We start from the raw sequence: 13,639 nt of genomic DNA on the forward strand, positions 1-13,639 counted from the left end.
AAAGGGAACTTCTTTTTTTTTATATATATAAAAAAAAAAAAAATTACTTACTCTGAACATTCCGATATTTTCCTACCGCTGCTAGCTATAGTTTGTAAGTTCATACAAAAATAAATATTTCTAATATTTTGTGTAATTATACGAGGGTTATAAAAACTAGGTTTAGGGTTTCAAAGTAGGATTTTGACCAATAATTAGCGTTTCAAATAGGATTTTAAACTATTAATAAAGTGGGATTTGGAACTAGGGGTAGGGTTGCAAAGTAGGGTTTTAAAATAGTATTACGTTTTGTAAATATGGTTTTAAACTAGGGTTAGCATTTCAAAGCTAGGTTTTAAAACAATACCGAGGTTCTAAAATTTGTTTTGAAACTAGGGTGAGGGTTTCAAATTAGGCTTAGTGTTTCTTTTGTCATTTTCACACACACGTGCCGTTAGAAACAAGCGTTTGAGCCGCTGTGGGTGTGAACACAGCCGACTTTTTCCCAGCTAACGCCGTTTCTTTACCCTTGACGCATTCAACTAATGAACCCGTAATCTCCCAATATGGAGCCTCACGTTGCACCTGCGCGTCCAAACGCTCATCGTTGGCGATCCTCAGCCGAGGCTGAACTTAAAATCGCACAAAGCGACGCCGTTTTTCAAGGTCCTCCGGCTTTATCTGCAGGCGCGCCTAAGAGGCGGGCGGCTGCTCGCATTTGCATCCGCTTTCATTTCCGCAGGCCTGCCAGCGCGCGGACGCGATAAAAAAAAAAAAAGAAGCAGAAAATGCGGGCCGACAAAAGAGAGCATTGCCACTCATTTGCATGACAAGAATGTGAGGATGAGGGCTACACGCGCACACGCGCGCACACACGCGTACACACGCGTATATACACAAGACTACCTGGCATCCACTTATCAGCATCCTCCATCAAGCCACACGGTTCACGTCGCACACGTCACCAAGTCAGGGTCGCAAGGTAGGGTTCCAAGTCTGGATTTAACTTACAAATGAGGGTTTCTGCGATCGGCTGGCAACCAGTTCAGGGTGTACCCTGCCTACTGCCCGAAGCCAGCTGGGATAGGCTCCAGCAACCCTTGTGAGGACAAGCGGTTAAGAAAATGGATGGATGAGGGTTTCAAGGTTAGCTTCAAATTAGGCTTTCAAATTATGGTTGGAAGATGTACTTAAACCTTAACAGCATATTAAAACCCTACTTTGAAACCCCAACTCTAGTTCAAAACCTACTTTGAAACCCTAACCCTAGTGTAAAACCCTACTTTGAAACCCTACTACTACTAATCTTCTTGCTGGTAGGGCATAGAGACGCTCTACCCTATTTTATAAAACCCTATTTTAAAAATATAATACAATTTTAAAACCTTACTTTGAAACCCTAACCCTAGTGTAAACCCCTACTTTGAAACCTTAACCCTAGTGTAAAACCCTACTTTGAAACCCTAACCCTAGTTTAAAACCCTAACCCTAGTTTAAAACCCTACTTTGAAACCCTAACCCTAACGTAGGGTTTTACACTAGGGTTAGGGTTTCAAAGTAGGGTTTTAAACTAAGGTTAGGGTTTTAAAATAGGGTTTTAAACTAGGGTTAGGGTTTTAAACTAGGGTTAGGGTTTCAAAGTAGGGTTTTACACTAGGGTTAGGGTTTCAAAGTAGGGTTTTACACTAGGGTTAGGGTTTCAAAGTAGGGTTTTACACTAGGGTTAGGGTTTCAAAGTAGGGTTTTACACTAGGGTTAGGGTTTCAAAGTAGGGTTTTAAACTAGGGTTAGGGTTTCAAAGTAGGGTTTTACACTAGGGTTAGGGTTTCAAAGTAGGGTTTTAAACTAGGGTTAGGGTTTCAAAGTAGGGTTTTACACTAGGGTTAGGGTTTCAAAGTAGACTTCAAAGTAGTAAATCATAGATTTGTGACTGCAATAATGTTGTAACATTTGAACCCATTGGTAAGGTTGTTAAGGTTTTAAACGAGGGGTCTCAAATTAGGGTTAGAAATAATGTTTTCAAGGCAGGGCTCGGGTTACAAATTTGGGTTTGAAGACGTTTGAAAAGCGTAAATGAATGAATGTGCCTGCTGGGTATTTCCTCTGCAGCGCGACCTTCAAGCCAACCAATGACCTTCCCCTCGCAGCAGTATAAGTGATGCGAGTGAGAGGACCCAAGAGGACCTTGTGCAGCGCTAACACTTTCTTTTTATGTCTCGCAGTGAATCAGGACACTTTTATGTCAGCGCTTCTCACAATATTCACACACACACACACACAAAAATCAAATGAAATTGGCATCGGGGTCTCCCTTCAAGCTGTCACTTCCTCCTGGTCGCAGTTGGACGGCACCCAAACAACATTTGGGAGCTCCGCGGCGCGGCCGCAGCTTTGCGGCAGCCGTGATGTCACTTAACAGACACGCCTACAACGCCGGGCTTCCAAAGGGCTCTCCACAAAAAGTGGCTCAAAGGATGAAACTAAATCAGATCTTTATCACCGAGTGGCTTACGACTCGCAATAATCCAATGAGAAAACGCAGTTAGTTAGTTGCAGTTATGCAAAGTTTGAACCAATACAATGATTCACATTTAGTGCAAAACCAAATAACATTACACGGTTAGTTAGTTAGTAAATTACATCAGATCTTTATCGAAATGGTGGTGTCTGGTCGGTGCTGGATTTCACTTTCCTTTCCTTTCTTTGGTCCTTCCTCGGGTCTCCTGACGGCCTCACGGCTCTGGCCGGGTTCGGTTTAGGTGAACGGTATGGGATTTTTTTTTAATAGGTTTTAGGTGAACTAATGAATACACACTCACACACACGCACACGCACGTACAAAATAAAATATAAAAAAAAGAGAGCAATGATGATGACATGTCAAATCGGTAAAATTACCGAATGAACAATACTGAACTCTCCAGAAAAAAAGAAAAGAAAAAAAAAGAAGATCTTTACCAAAATGGAGTGGCTATGATTCAGCCCTTGCAATAATCCAATGAGAAAACACAGTAGGCCTAAGTTAGCTAGCTAGCTAGCTAGCAATTAGTAAATGGTGGGTTATTTAGTGGCCATTTTGAACACATTGCATTGTACTGCAAAAATTAGTTAGTTATGAGAAGGCCAAACAAATTGAAGTTAGTTAGTTGGTGCCAGACAAAATAGATTGCACAGTCCTACATAGTTAGTTGGTTATGTCAAGACAAAACTCATTGCACAATTGCACAGTGCTACACAGTGAGTGAATGAGATAGTTAGCAAGGTCTAGGTTGCATGGTTAGTTAGTTAGTTAATTAATCTGTCTAAAGGAGAACACAGTGCTACACAGTTAGTAGGTAAGTGGGTTATTTAGTTGGTTGCTGTTGTCAGTATAGCCACACCAAAGGAAAATACATCGCACATTGCTTCTCAGTTAGTTTGTTTGGTGAGTTAGTAGGTTGCTTTGTTTGGTTTTTCTATCACACCAAAAAAAAAAAAAGTATAATCATGCAGGCGTTCAAAAAGAGAACGCAGATCTCCAGAATGTTTCTGAAACTCAGATCACGAAATAAACAGTCAGTATGTGCACTTCTCAGACGCTCATTTTAAAGCCTTTTCGCCATGTCTGGCATGTTGTTTACACGGCATCCGTCAGACCAAAGTCAAGCATGAAAAACAACACGACTCACGCAGGCTCATTAAGATGGATTCCTCCACTTAATCAAAAATAAATGTACCGGCGGGGGAGCAGTTAAGAGCTGACGTTCCTCAAAAGCCGCTGGGAATCAATGCATGCGGTGGCACTTGCCATTTTTTTTTATTCAAAACGCACTCGCACCCGTCGGCTTGTGATAAAAATCAGGCCAGGATGTTTGGCGGCGGACGGATTCAGATTCGGACGCTGTCGCCAAGCGTGGAAAATGATGGGATGCGTTACACATTGGCAAGAGCGCAGCACAAACTTCAGTGCAGTTTAGGATTGAGTAAATGTCAGAAAGAGTGTCAAATTGAATATTATGCATCTTGACTGCCAGAACAAAAGAACATTTATAGAATTCGTCAGAATCCACACGTCAGACTAATTTCGTTACATTTGAATTGCATTATTGAAGTGTGGTTGTTTAACTCTTTGACTGCCAGACGTTTTCAGAAAAGGGATGCCGTGGGTGCCAGCCAATTTTAAGCATTTTGACTGATCTTTCAAGGTCCATAGAAAATTATGTGTTTGGACTATGGAAACACACATACTGCCAAAACAAGATTGGACTCTCATATTCCATCAGAAAAAAAAAGTTTGTTTCTACCTTATTCCGTTTTTGAGTAATCAACAATAGAAAATGGTTAGTTTCACCTGTTTTGAAAAAAACGTCTTTTAACGTCTTTGGCACTCCTCCATAGGATTTTACGAAACGTTATTTAACGTTTTTGGCAGTCAAAGAGCTAATTCAACGTGCACAATCTTACAGTAGGTGGTACTTGGTGAAAAAAAAAATCAAAGTTTAAGAAGCTCTCTTTCTCCATTTTGCCAATTTTCCACGTATGACGAGCGGGTCTGGAAAACAATTCCCATGATGACGCGTGGACGACTGCATAGTACAGCTTGATTGTTGCTCCCTTCAGAGGCTCAGCTCTGCTTGTAAAGCCCAAACGGCAACATCGTCACTCACGATCAATGAGAGCACATTTACAATCAAGTCGTCAGAAGAAAAACTATCCAGGGGGCCAATGAAGAAGAGATCAATTTGCCAGCGTAACATTTGATTTGATGCGCACGCACACGTGGGAATTTGAAGGCAAATGGGATCGTGAAATCTAACAGGACGGATGGAACTCATAAAAGAAGCGTGAACAAGAGAGTGCGGCATCGCAATACTGCCAACAGAAGCCGGATTAACATTTGCTCTCACACACACGCGGAGACGATGATGTCGCTTACCTGGCGAACTGCTTCTTCGTCAGCTACCAACAGGTGGAGTTTGGTACCTAGATTGGGTCATTAATTAGTTTGTTGCAAGGACAAACTGCTTACTTTTGGGATGGATGAATCTGTGGTCACTTTGAAATGATACAGTCCGCTTGCAGTGGGGCCAAGGGAGGGCAGCGACCCACCACATTCAACAATTGTTGAACAAAAATGTTCATTTATTGCCACCTACTGGAACAGAGTACAACGGTATCGTGATTTCAAAAAATAAATACAAAGATGGCCATACTAAGTTACATGTTAGTTAGTTAAGTTTGTTCGCTAGAATACATTTCCTTCGTTCATTAGTCAATTTGACAGTTAGTGAGCCATCTTAAGGTTAGTTACAATCGTTAGTTACTTAGTTCAAGGAAGAATATTTCCTTTGTCGATTAGTCACTTTTGTCAGTTCGTGAGCTAGCTGAAAGCTAGTTCAAGGAAGAATACTTTTTTTTTTATGGAAACAATTTTCTTTGCTGGTTAGTTGCTTTTCTAAGTTAGTGAACTAGCTGAAAGCTAGTTACAAAAGTTAGTTAGTTTCAAGTACAAATACATTTTCTTTTTTTTGGGTTAGTTGATTTTGTCAGGTAGTGAGCTAGCTTAAAGCTAGTTACAGTAGTTAATTAAGACAATAGAGAACAGTTGATCTATTATGCAATTTAACACATTGCACATGGATACACTAGTGATGGGCACATGAAGCTTCATGAAGCACTTGTGATATTTTTTGACTCCTCTAGATGCACACTATTGGTTTAAAAAGGCAGTGGAAATGTAATACATTTTCATTGCACTAGCCTTTATATTTGAACCAAGAGCACCATCTAGAGGAGTAATAAAAATAGCAAAAGTGCTTCATGAAGCTTCATGAGGCTTCATTTTCCCATCACTAGGATACACAGTTGGTTAGCGAGTTAGTTGGGTCACAAGAATGACATGCGTGTGTTGTTTGTTTGTTTGTTGCACCTGAACTGTAGTGTTGCATTTGAAGTGCACATCACAGCACATGCCCAAGCCAAAGCTTTGTCCAAATCTGGGCAAGCGGCCCAAAGCAAGAGAAATATTGGAGCTGGCACCTCTCTTCCACTGTGTCACACTTTAGTGGAGATGTTACTGCCTGCAACTTGATTTGATTTGAGTTGCGTTTTCCTTGACGGTTTGCTAAATTTCCACACTAGACATGTTTCGCCTTGTAGATCCTCCAAAGTGTCATCTGTCATCGCTTATGTCGTTTGTTGTCCAGACCGACGCCTCCAAAATGGTCATTCGTGTTCACGTCCTCCGTTCACAAACGGTCCATTGGGTTGTTTCTTTGCCATCACTTTGGTGTCCTGACAAATAAATAAGCACACGCACTCACAATTAGCTACTATGAAAATCACCATCAAAATGCATCGATCCTATAAAGCACATCACCTAATATCCCAAAATTACTTAAAAACTTCACAAAGCTTTCATTTAATATTAACATTAAAATGCTCTAGGAGTCCCTGCTGAACCAAAAATAAAAATCAATAGTCAACATGGGTGTAACAAAAAACATTTTGAATTGGAAAGTCAATTTTGGCAACAACAAAAAAAAGGAGTGAATCTAATTGAACCGAATGAAATCGTTCCACTTTTAATAGATATTAAACGATAACGATAGAGAAACGTATCAAACCGTCTTTTATTGAAGAGATGAACAGCGTTAATGGGCAATATTAAAATATACATTATTTTATGTATTAAGTGTCATTATTTGGGGGGGGGGGGGTCACTATATTTGCATCACTATGCATTTGTAAAATAACAGTTTTAAAAGAAATATTACAATTAACATTACATAGATATGTGTAGTCATTCCCTGCTGCACAAAGCATACTTGATGTTGTACTGAAATCTACATTATTTATTCAAAATCTCGATATTTGTGTGTGTGTGTGTGTGGGCACAACATTTCAATTAATGTCACATGCTGACATTTGTACCGTTAGAATATCAAGGGTATACTTTGCTATTGTAAGGATAGCGCACATCAATGCAAAGCGCATGTATAATGCGCATATATTTGATCTTTGCCGCAGATAATCAGCTGCAGTCGGAAGGGACGCATGCAATCTTCACTTCGCTTCATCTCAAGGTTGGCGAACGGAGCGTCAGGAACTCCTCGGTGACCTCGTCGCGCACGCGCGTCCACGTTTCCACATTCCCGGCATGACCAATTCATTTGCACGCTTTGTAGTGCGACCACGCTGAATTATACATTCGCATTAGCGCCACGCCGCCCGGTTCGGTCCTTGCCGTACACCGACTCGACTAATTAAAAGCACTTGTCTGTCATAGCTTTGACAACTTAGAGCACAGAGGTTTAATATTGTTATTTTTGTGGGGTTTATTTGAATTGAATCACATCTTTTGTCTCCTCTGATTTGCATAAAAATCTGTTCTCGTGTAAATTAGAATTTCTGAGGTTGGCATGCAACAATCCTGCTGCAAAACAGGACAAAGGAAACAGATTTTAGAAACAGGTTCAGATTTTTTATTTGGATTAGTTGGGATTGTGGGTCAAAAATTGAAATGTTGAGATTTACAAACAACCGATGATGCCATCTGTCATCAAACCTTTCACAGTATTTTTGACATGCGGTGAGCTCCGCCTCCATTAGTGCTGAGTGGCCGATGCAGCAAAACAGGCGCTAAGTGGCGAAATTTCATAAATGAGACGTTTTGTCAAAGCACCTGCCCTCAAGTGAGCGCAATCAAAGCGCAGCCAAGACCAACGACGAGCTCTTTTGGGTCTGAATGACGGACGTGATACTTTACTTTTCACTAGACTGCTAATTACGTTGTTTGTTTTGATTCAAAGCAATGTACCTGACCGCTTTGTGATAAGAAAAAAACGAGCCGTAGATTATAAACACAATGTCAATTAAGAACCATGCTGATTTTGAACACACTCCTCAAAAAAAGACCAAAGCAGCAACAACCATGTTTCTTTTCAACAACGTCAAGAACCCTGCTGATTTTTCTTTACAACAATAAATCAATGGCATCTTAATAATAAGGAGTACATGCATATTTGTTGAGTGAATTTCATTAAATGTTTGTGGATTACTCCTGCATGTTGATCAACTGATGTTCATCTGAAAAAAAAAAGACAAACAAAAGGTGGCCCAGAGCAAATTAAAAGTCTTTACCCACTGAATTTCTCTTTTTCTGTTGAAGGTCATTCAAAGACGCAAAAGTGACAAAACAAAACAAAAGAATACAATTCTTGGCAAAGCCCCACTGCTCCACGGTCATATGGTGTTCCACAGGGTTCCGTTTCGAGGCCCCTGCTGTTTTTCATTGTATTTGCTGCCCCTGCCTGGATGGCAGGGACTTTCTTGAACTTCAATGAAAAGCAAACAGAAGCTCGGGTGTTTGGCCCCAATCGGCACTTGCACATCCCACCCTGCTGACCTATCGAAAGCCAACACTCTCAAACTTGGATTTTAAATTGGGCCAGCAAATTGATGTCATTCTTAAATCCAGCTTTTTTTTGGTGGTCTTAGCAGCTGGATAAGGTAAAGTCTCTTGATTCTTTTGTTTTCTTAAAATGGTCTCACCCAACCTGACCTCTCTAAGCTCCTTTAACCTCTACGCACCTGCCTTAGGTCAGCTGACTTTTCACACAAGCTCTTGAATGAAAACGGTCATCGTTTGTGTTATTGTTCACGATTATTAGTTTTTTCTACTCATATGTTTCTTAGCATGTTGAACGGTAGCAAACAGACGAGCAAAGAATGAACCGGCGCACGACGCCGTTGGCCACCTCTGCGACTTCTCCCCACTGGTCATTGTGGGATCGTTATCAGCGAGGGCGATTTCATTAAGCCGTCATCTGATCATCCATTGAGGGAGCAAATTAAACAACCTGCCGCCGCCACCCCCGTTATCATTGCCAACAAGCCTTTTGAGACCGACGTGGCCTTGCACCTCAGCCCACTCAAGACTCCTGGTGAGTCACTCTTTGTGTGTGATTATAATGACGCAGTGTCAAAACACAGCCTCTCCTCGGAGTTGCCTTGTGGATTTACAGCACACTGGAGAATTGATCACCTGGCACGCATGCTGGCTTTGCATTATTCGCTGAGCACGTGACAAAAGAATGAAAGAAAGAACGGGAAAAAGGTTTGTGAACGTGGACGGCGTCGTGCAGTCGCAACCCTGAAGAAGCGTGCGGTTAATCCGGGATTTCACAGCTGTGGTTCACATCGAGTTCACTTGGAGGGTTCGTAAGAGAGATACACTCCTGGTTCCGTTTGTTCCGACAAACAAATGCTTGCTTCTCTTATTGGAAGTTGAGGTGTACAGCGGCACAGCCTTGATGTGTTGTACAATTACTGATAAGTGATGCCAGTAATTCATAACAGCCATCTTGCATAATAGAAATAAAAAGCATTATAGCTTTGAGCTAGCGGCTAGCTCAACGCTAACACATAATGCTAGCTGCTAGCAGAAGGCAATGATGTGAGGTTGTTTTAAATACACATTGCCTAACATCCAGGTAGTATATTTCAGACATACAGATATAAATCAAGGGTTGGTCAAAATCCTCGGTAAGCAGTAATATAGTTCTTCACAGAGGATACAGAATATACGCCTGTGAGTATTTTTATATACAAGCTTATATACACGCTTTGACTTCATCCCGTCTGCCCTTTTACTTTTCGGGTATAATTGTATGTGAAAATTGAACGTTGTAAATTGTCTCTATGATTGTCCGAAAGGAAAAATGAACAAATAAAACAAAACAAACAATATTATCTGCCTACATATGTCGTTCAAACATTTGTGTTCAAATATCTGTTTCTTAAAACGTTTTGACAGATACCACCTTTACCTTATCAGTGTCATTTGCTATTATGGTTAGCATTAAGCTAGCCGACGTTAATGCATTTGAATTAGATTTAGGACTGAGGATAAACACCAAAAATGTGTTATTATTTACTCATGTTTCACTTTTCTCCACAACACTGTTGTTTTAGCGTTGTTGTTGTTTTATAGTATAAAACAGTAAATAATTAATGTATTTATCTGCATGTTCTTACTGCCTTTTAAAATGAAATACTAATCATTTGTACCATTTCAAATTGTGTTACACAATCCAGGAATCCATTATTTTTATTTAAAGTGCACCATTATGTCGTAAATTTTGAAATCAACCGAGTGGAGTTCATTCAATCTTGTGCAAGCTGTGGCTCGTCCTTGGCAAAAACAACTGATTTCAAATTCATTCATCTCTCTTTGCTTCACTTATTTGTTTACATTAATTTCGATTTTTGGCATCCACGGCACCCTCGGCATCTGCTTAACTTGCCTAGTGGGCAAGCTGGCCCTGCTTGTACGTCAAAGCAAAAAAAAAAAAATCATCCAAAGTCGGGTCACTCGTATTGCTCCTCCTCCTTGCCTGTCATTCATAATAAACCCCATTGAGCATAGAACAGAGTAGAAACAAACAACAACTTGGGGTAAAAAACATTGTCAGTCTGTCTGCTTGCTTCTTCATAGGCCAGCCATGCGGCAGGAAAGTTCTGACCCGGTCCAAATAGTTCTTATGTGAGTAACCCTCACAGCATGACGGCCATCAGAAGTGACGTTCCACTTTCATCAACGGCGACCATTCGTACAATCTCATCTTGTTGTTCCGTCGCAAGGCTTGCGCGTGGAGTCCCAACGCTTGCGTCAGTGTCGCACCTGCTGTCCAGAGAGCTCTTTTTTTAAAATATAATTGGCTGCTCTTGTAAGCGCTATTCATGCATTAACAGGCCGCTGTCCTCAAATGCGTGACACAGTAACCTTTTCCGCACGCCGGCTAAATGGCAACGGGATAAAAAAAAGAGAAGCAACGAGGCCACGGTTGCCGCATTTATAAACACTTCTGACTTAAAGGGGAGGCGCAATAAATCACATTTTCTTCCCAGCCTATCATTTATCGTTCTAAATGAGTCGGCTTATTAGCGCTGACCAAGATTAAATTCTGTCTTGAAACCCTCATTTGATGAAAACCCGACCTGAAACCTGAACTTGAAGTCCTTCATTAAAAGCTTAACCCAGCTTTGACAACCTCATTTGAATCCCCATCCTAACCCTCCCGTGAAAACCCTGAAACTGAAACCATAAATCTGACTCGAAACCCTCATTTAAAATCCAAAAGCTATGACCTGAGAGGGAGCGGGAAGGCTCTGCTACTGCTGGAGCTGTCATGGCGGACTAAAATCATGACAAATCTAAGCAGCTCCTTTCATCCAGGGTGTTTGATGCCTGCTGTTCGCGTATTTATGATTGAAACACGTCCTGCCAGAACATCGCCTGCAAATCCACTTAGACTGAGCAGGACTAAGGTTTCAGATCGACTTTACTAACCTAACCCTGTCTTGTGACACCAGAAAATAACAAATGAAACTCTATTCCAAACACCAACTCTGTCCAACTGTCTTGAAAGACAACTTTTAAAGCCTTACCCGTTTGAAACCGTAATTCTGACCAATTAGAAACTCCCAAGCCTGGATTTAAACCCTATTTCAAAAGCCTTAACAGCCTTGTTTGAAATCCGCACTTGAAACCCTACCTACCCTTGGCCTGAAAAGGGTGACTCTTTTTTTTTTCTTTTCTGTCTTTGAAATGGGATTTTGTGTAACATGACAAGCAAGAATCATCTGGCGTCCATCATCTGGACTAAAAATGACAAGTTGACATCTTTTTCCTTCTTAACAACTTGCAGACTTCAGCTCCCAAGTGGAGACAAGTACCAGCTTGTTCACCGCTTGTGTGTGCGTGTGTTTGGGCCGAAGTATGTGACACGCAGCTGACAGGCCGAGCGGACATTTTTGATATTTGATATTTGAACACGAATGGTGCATTCCACAAAATGTAGATGACATAATATTACTCACACTCATTTATTCTTTAGTGTCTGCACAAATTGTATAATTATTTACATTGTAATTATTTTCATAAGAGTTTGTGCATACGTGCAAAGTACATGCTCTTAATATATATATATATAAGTGTATGTGCAACTAAGGCATATCTGTCATCTAGTGGTGATTAGTGATGTTACAACTTAAAACACCATTTAAACCCCTGCATATTCACAATTAGACACCCTTGGATTTGCATATTCGCCGATTACCCCCTCCCCCCAAAAACAAAAAAAACAACTATTATTTTTTATTTTTCCCAGGAATTATTTTCCACCCCCTCCGTTATTCATGGAAAACATATACAAAATTTGTATAAGTGTTTTGTTTTTTAAGAATATTTTTGAGGGGAAACCAAAACATTTGGGGTCAAGAGCTATCGGTTGCCCATCCCTGATTAACATTGTTGCTATAAGTAAGATGATCAATTTTTCCATAATTGTAACGTGACCCAATTTCATCTCCAATGCAGGAGATTCACAAGACATTGCGGGAGGCCATTTGAGCCCGATGGATAATGACACTAATCCTCAAAGAATAATGAAAGTGGTCGTTAAGCATCAACACTGCAGGGCGGGAAAATAGTCTGACATCATTGGCCAACGGGTGGCGACCTTGATTCGATCCCCCTCGGAGACGTTGATCACACACCTTCTCTATCCTGCATGTCACGTTTAATGTTGGAATGGTGAGGGAACCGCCGGTGACGGTTAAGTTGGCGGCCCCCTCGGGGAGGACAGAAGCTCGCTTCTCTCCAACTGCGCCGCCTAAATAATTGAACACACGAAAGACGGTGTGAAAATCAATTGCATTTCCGCGGCCTCATACGCCGTCTGGTTTGTGGCGCTGCTTTATAAAGAGCTCTTTGTTTCCCCCAACAAGCATGATGAAGAGCCGATGTTATTCGAGTCCAAATCATTCCCGAGGCATCAAGACAGTATCTTCCTTGTACACAACAATCAATACTTCACAATGTGTTCGCACTTGGCCACTGCAACAGATTGGCACTAAAGCAAAAGTTGTAAAAAGTTTAACTCTGGCTTGAAACCAAACCCCTCGGCTTTAGATCCTAATTTAAGTCAGTATTTCAAGCTAGGTTTGAATTTGTGACAAGGATATGTTTCTTAAATAGGCTTTCAGACCGGAGATAGTTTTTCAAGCCAGGATTTAGGACTTTCATTTAGGGTTTCCAGCCAAGATTTGTGTTTATTATTAGGCTAGGGTTAGAGTTTTTAAATAGGGTTATCAAGACAGTGGTTAGCATTTCACAGAATAGGGTTTCATGGTTTCAAACATGTTGTGGGTTTCGAATAAGGGTTTCAAGCACAAGTTAAGGTTTCAAATTAGGGTTTCAAGTCAGGGTAAGAGTTCCAAATAAAAGTCAAGAGTTTCAAAATGCTAACCATGGCTTGAAACCTTAATTTGGTTTTAAATTAGGGTTTCAAGCCAAGTGTTTAAATTGCCTAACCTGGCTTGAAATCTTAATTTGAAACCCTACCATTGTTATAATACCTTACCTAGCCTTGAAACTATAGTGAAATTCTAAACCTGGCTTAAAACCCGAATTTGAAACTCGACTGCTGGCCTTACTAGAAAATCAAACTCGTTTGAAACCATAACCCTTGCTTGCAACCCTTTGAAGCGCTAAACCCTGGCTTGGAATCTTAATTTGAAACGCAAACGCTTGCTCAAAACCCTAACAAAGCTTCAAAACTGTACTGAAATTTTAAACCTAATTTGAAAAAGTAACTTGAAAACCTAACTCTTGTTC

At 40.7% G+C, this 13,639-nt stretch overlaps 1 long non-coding RNA gene across 1 annotated transcript in view; it reads right to left on the reverse strand.

Moving 5' to 3' along the window:
• Nucleotides 1-1,850: 1,850 nt before the first annotated feature.
• LOC144057136 (uncharacterized) overlaps nucleotides 1,851-13,639 on the reverse strand; it is a 35,333-nt gene continuing 23,544 nt past the window's right edge. The window contains exon 5 of the long non-coding RNA XR_013295171.1: nucleotides 1,851-6,252. This is a non-coding gene — a long non-coding RNA (uncharacterized LOC144057136). The remainder of the gene's footprint in view (nucleotides 6,253-13,639) is intronic.

The sequence above is a fragment of the Vanacampus margaritifer genome, chromosome 8 (genome assembly GCF_051991255.1).
Source record: "Vanacampus margaritifer isolate UIUO_Vmar chromosome 8, RoL_Vmar_1.0, whole genome shotgun sequence".
Taxonomy (NCBI): Eukaryota; Metazoa; Chordata; class Actinopteri; order Syngnathiformes; family Syngnathidae; genus Vanacampus; species Vanacampus margaritifer.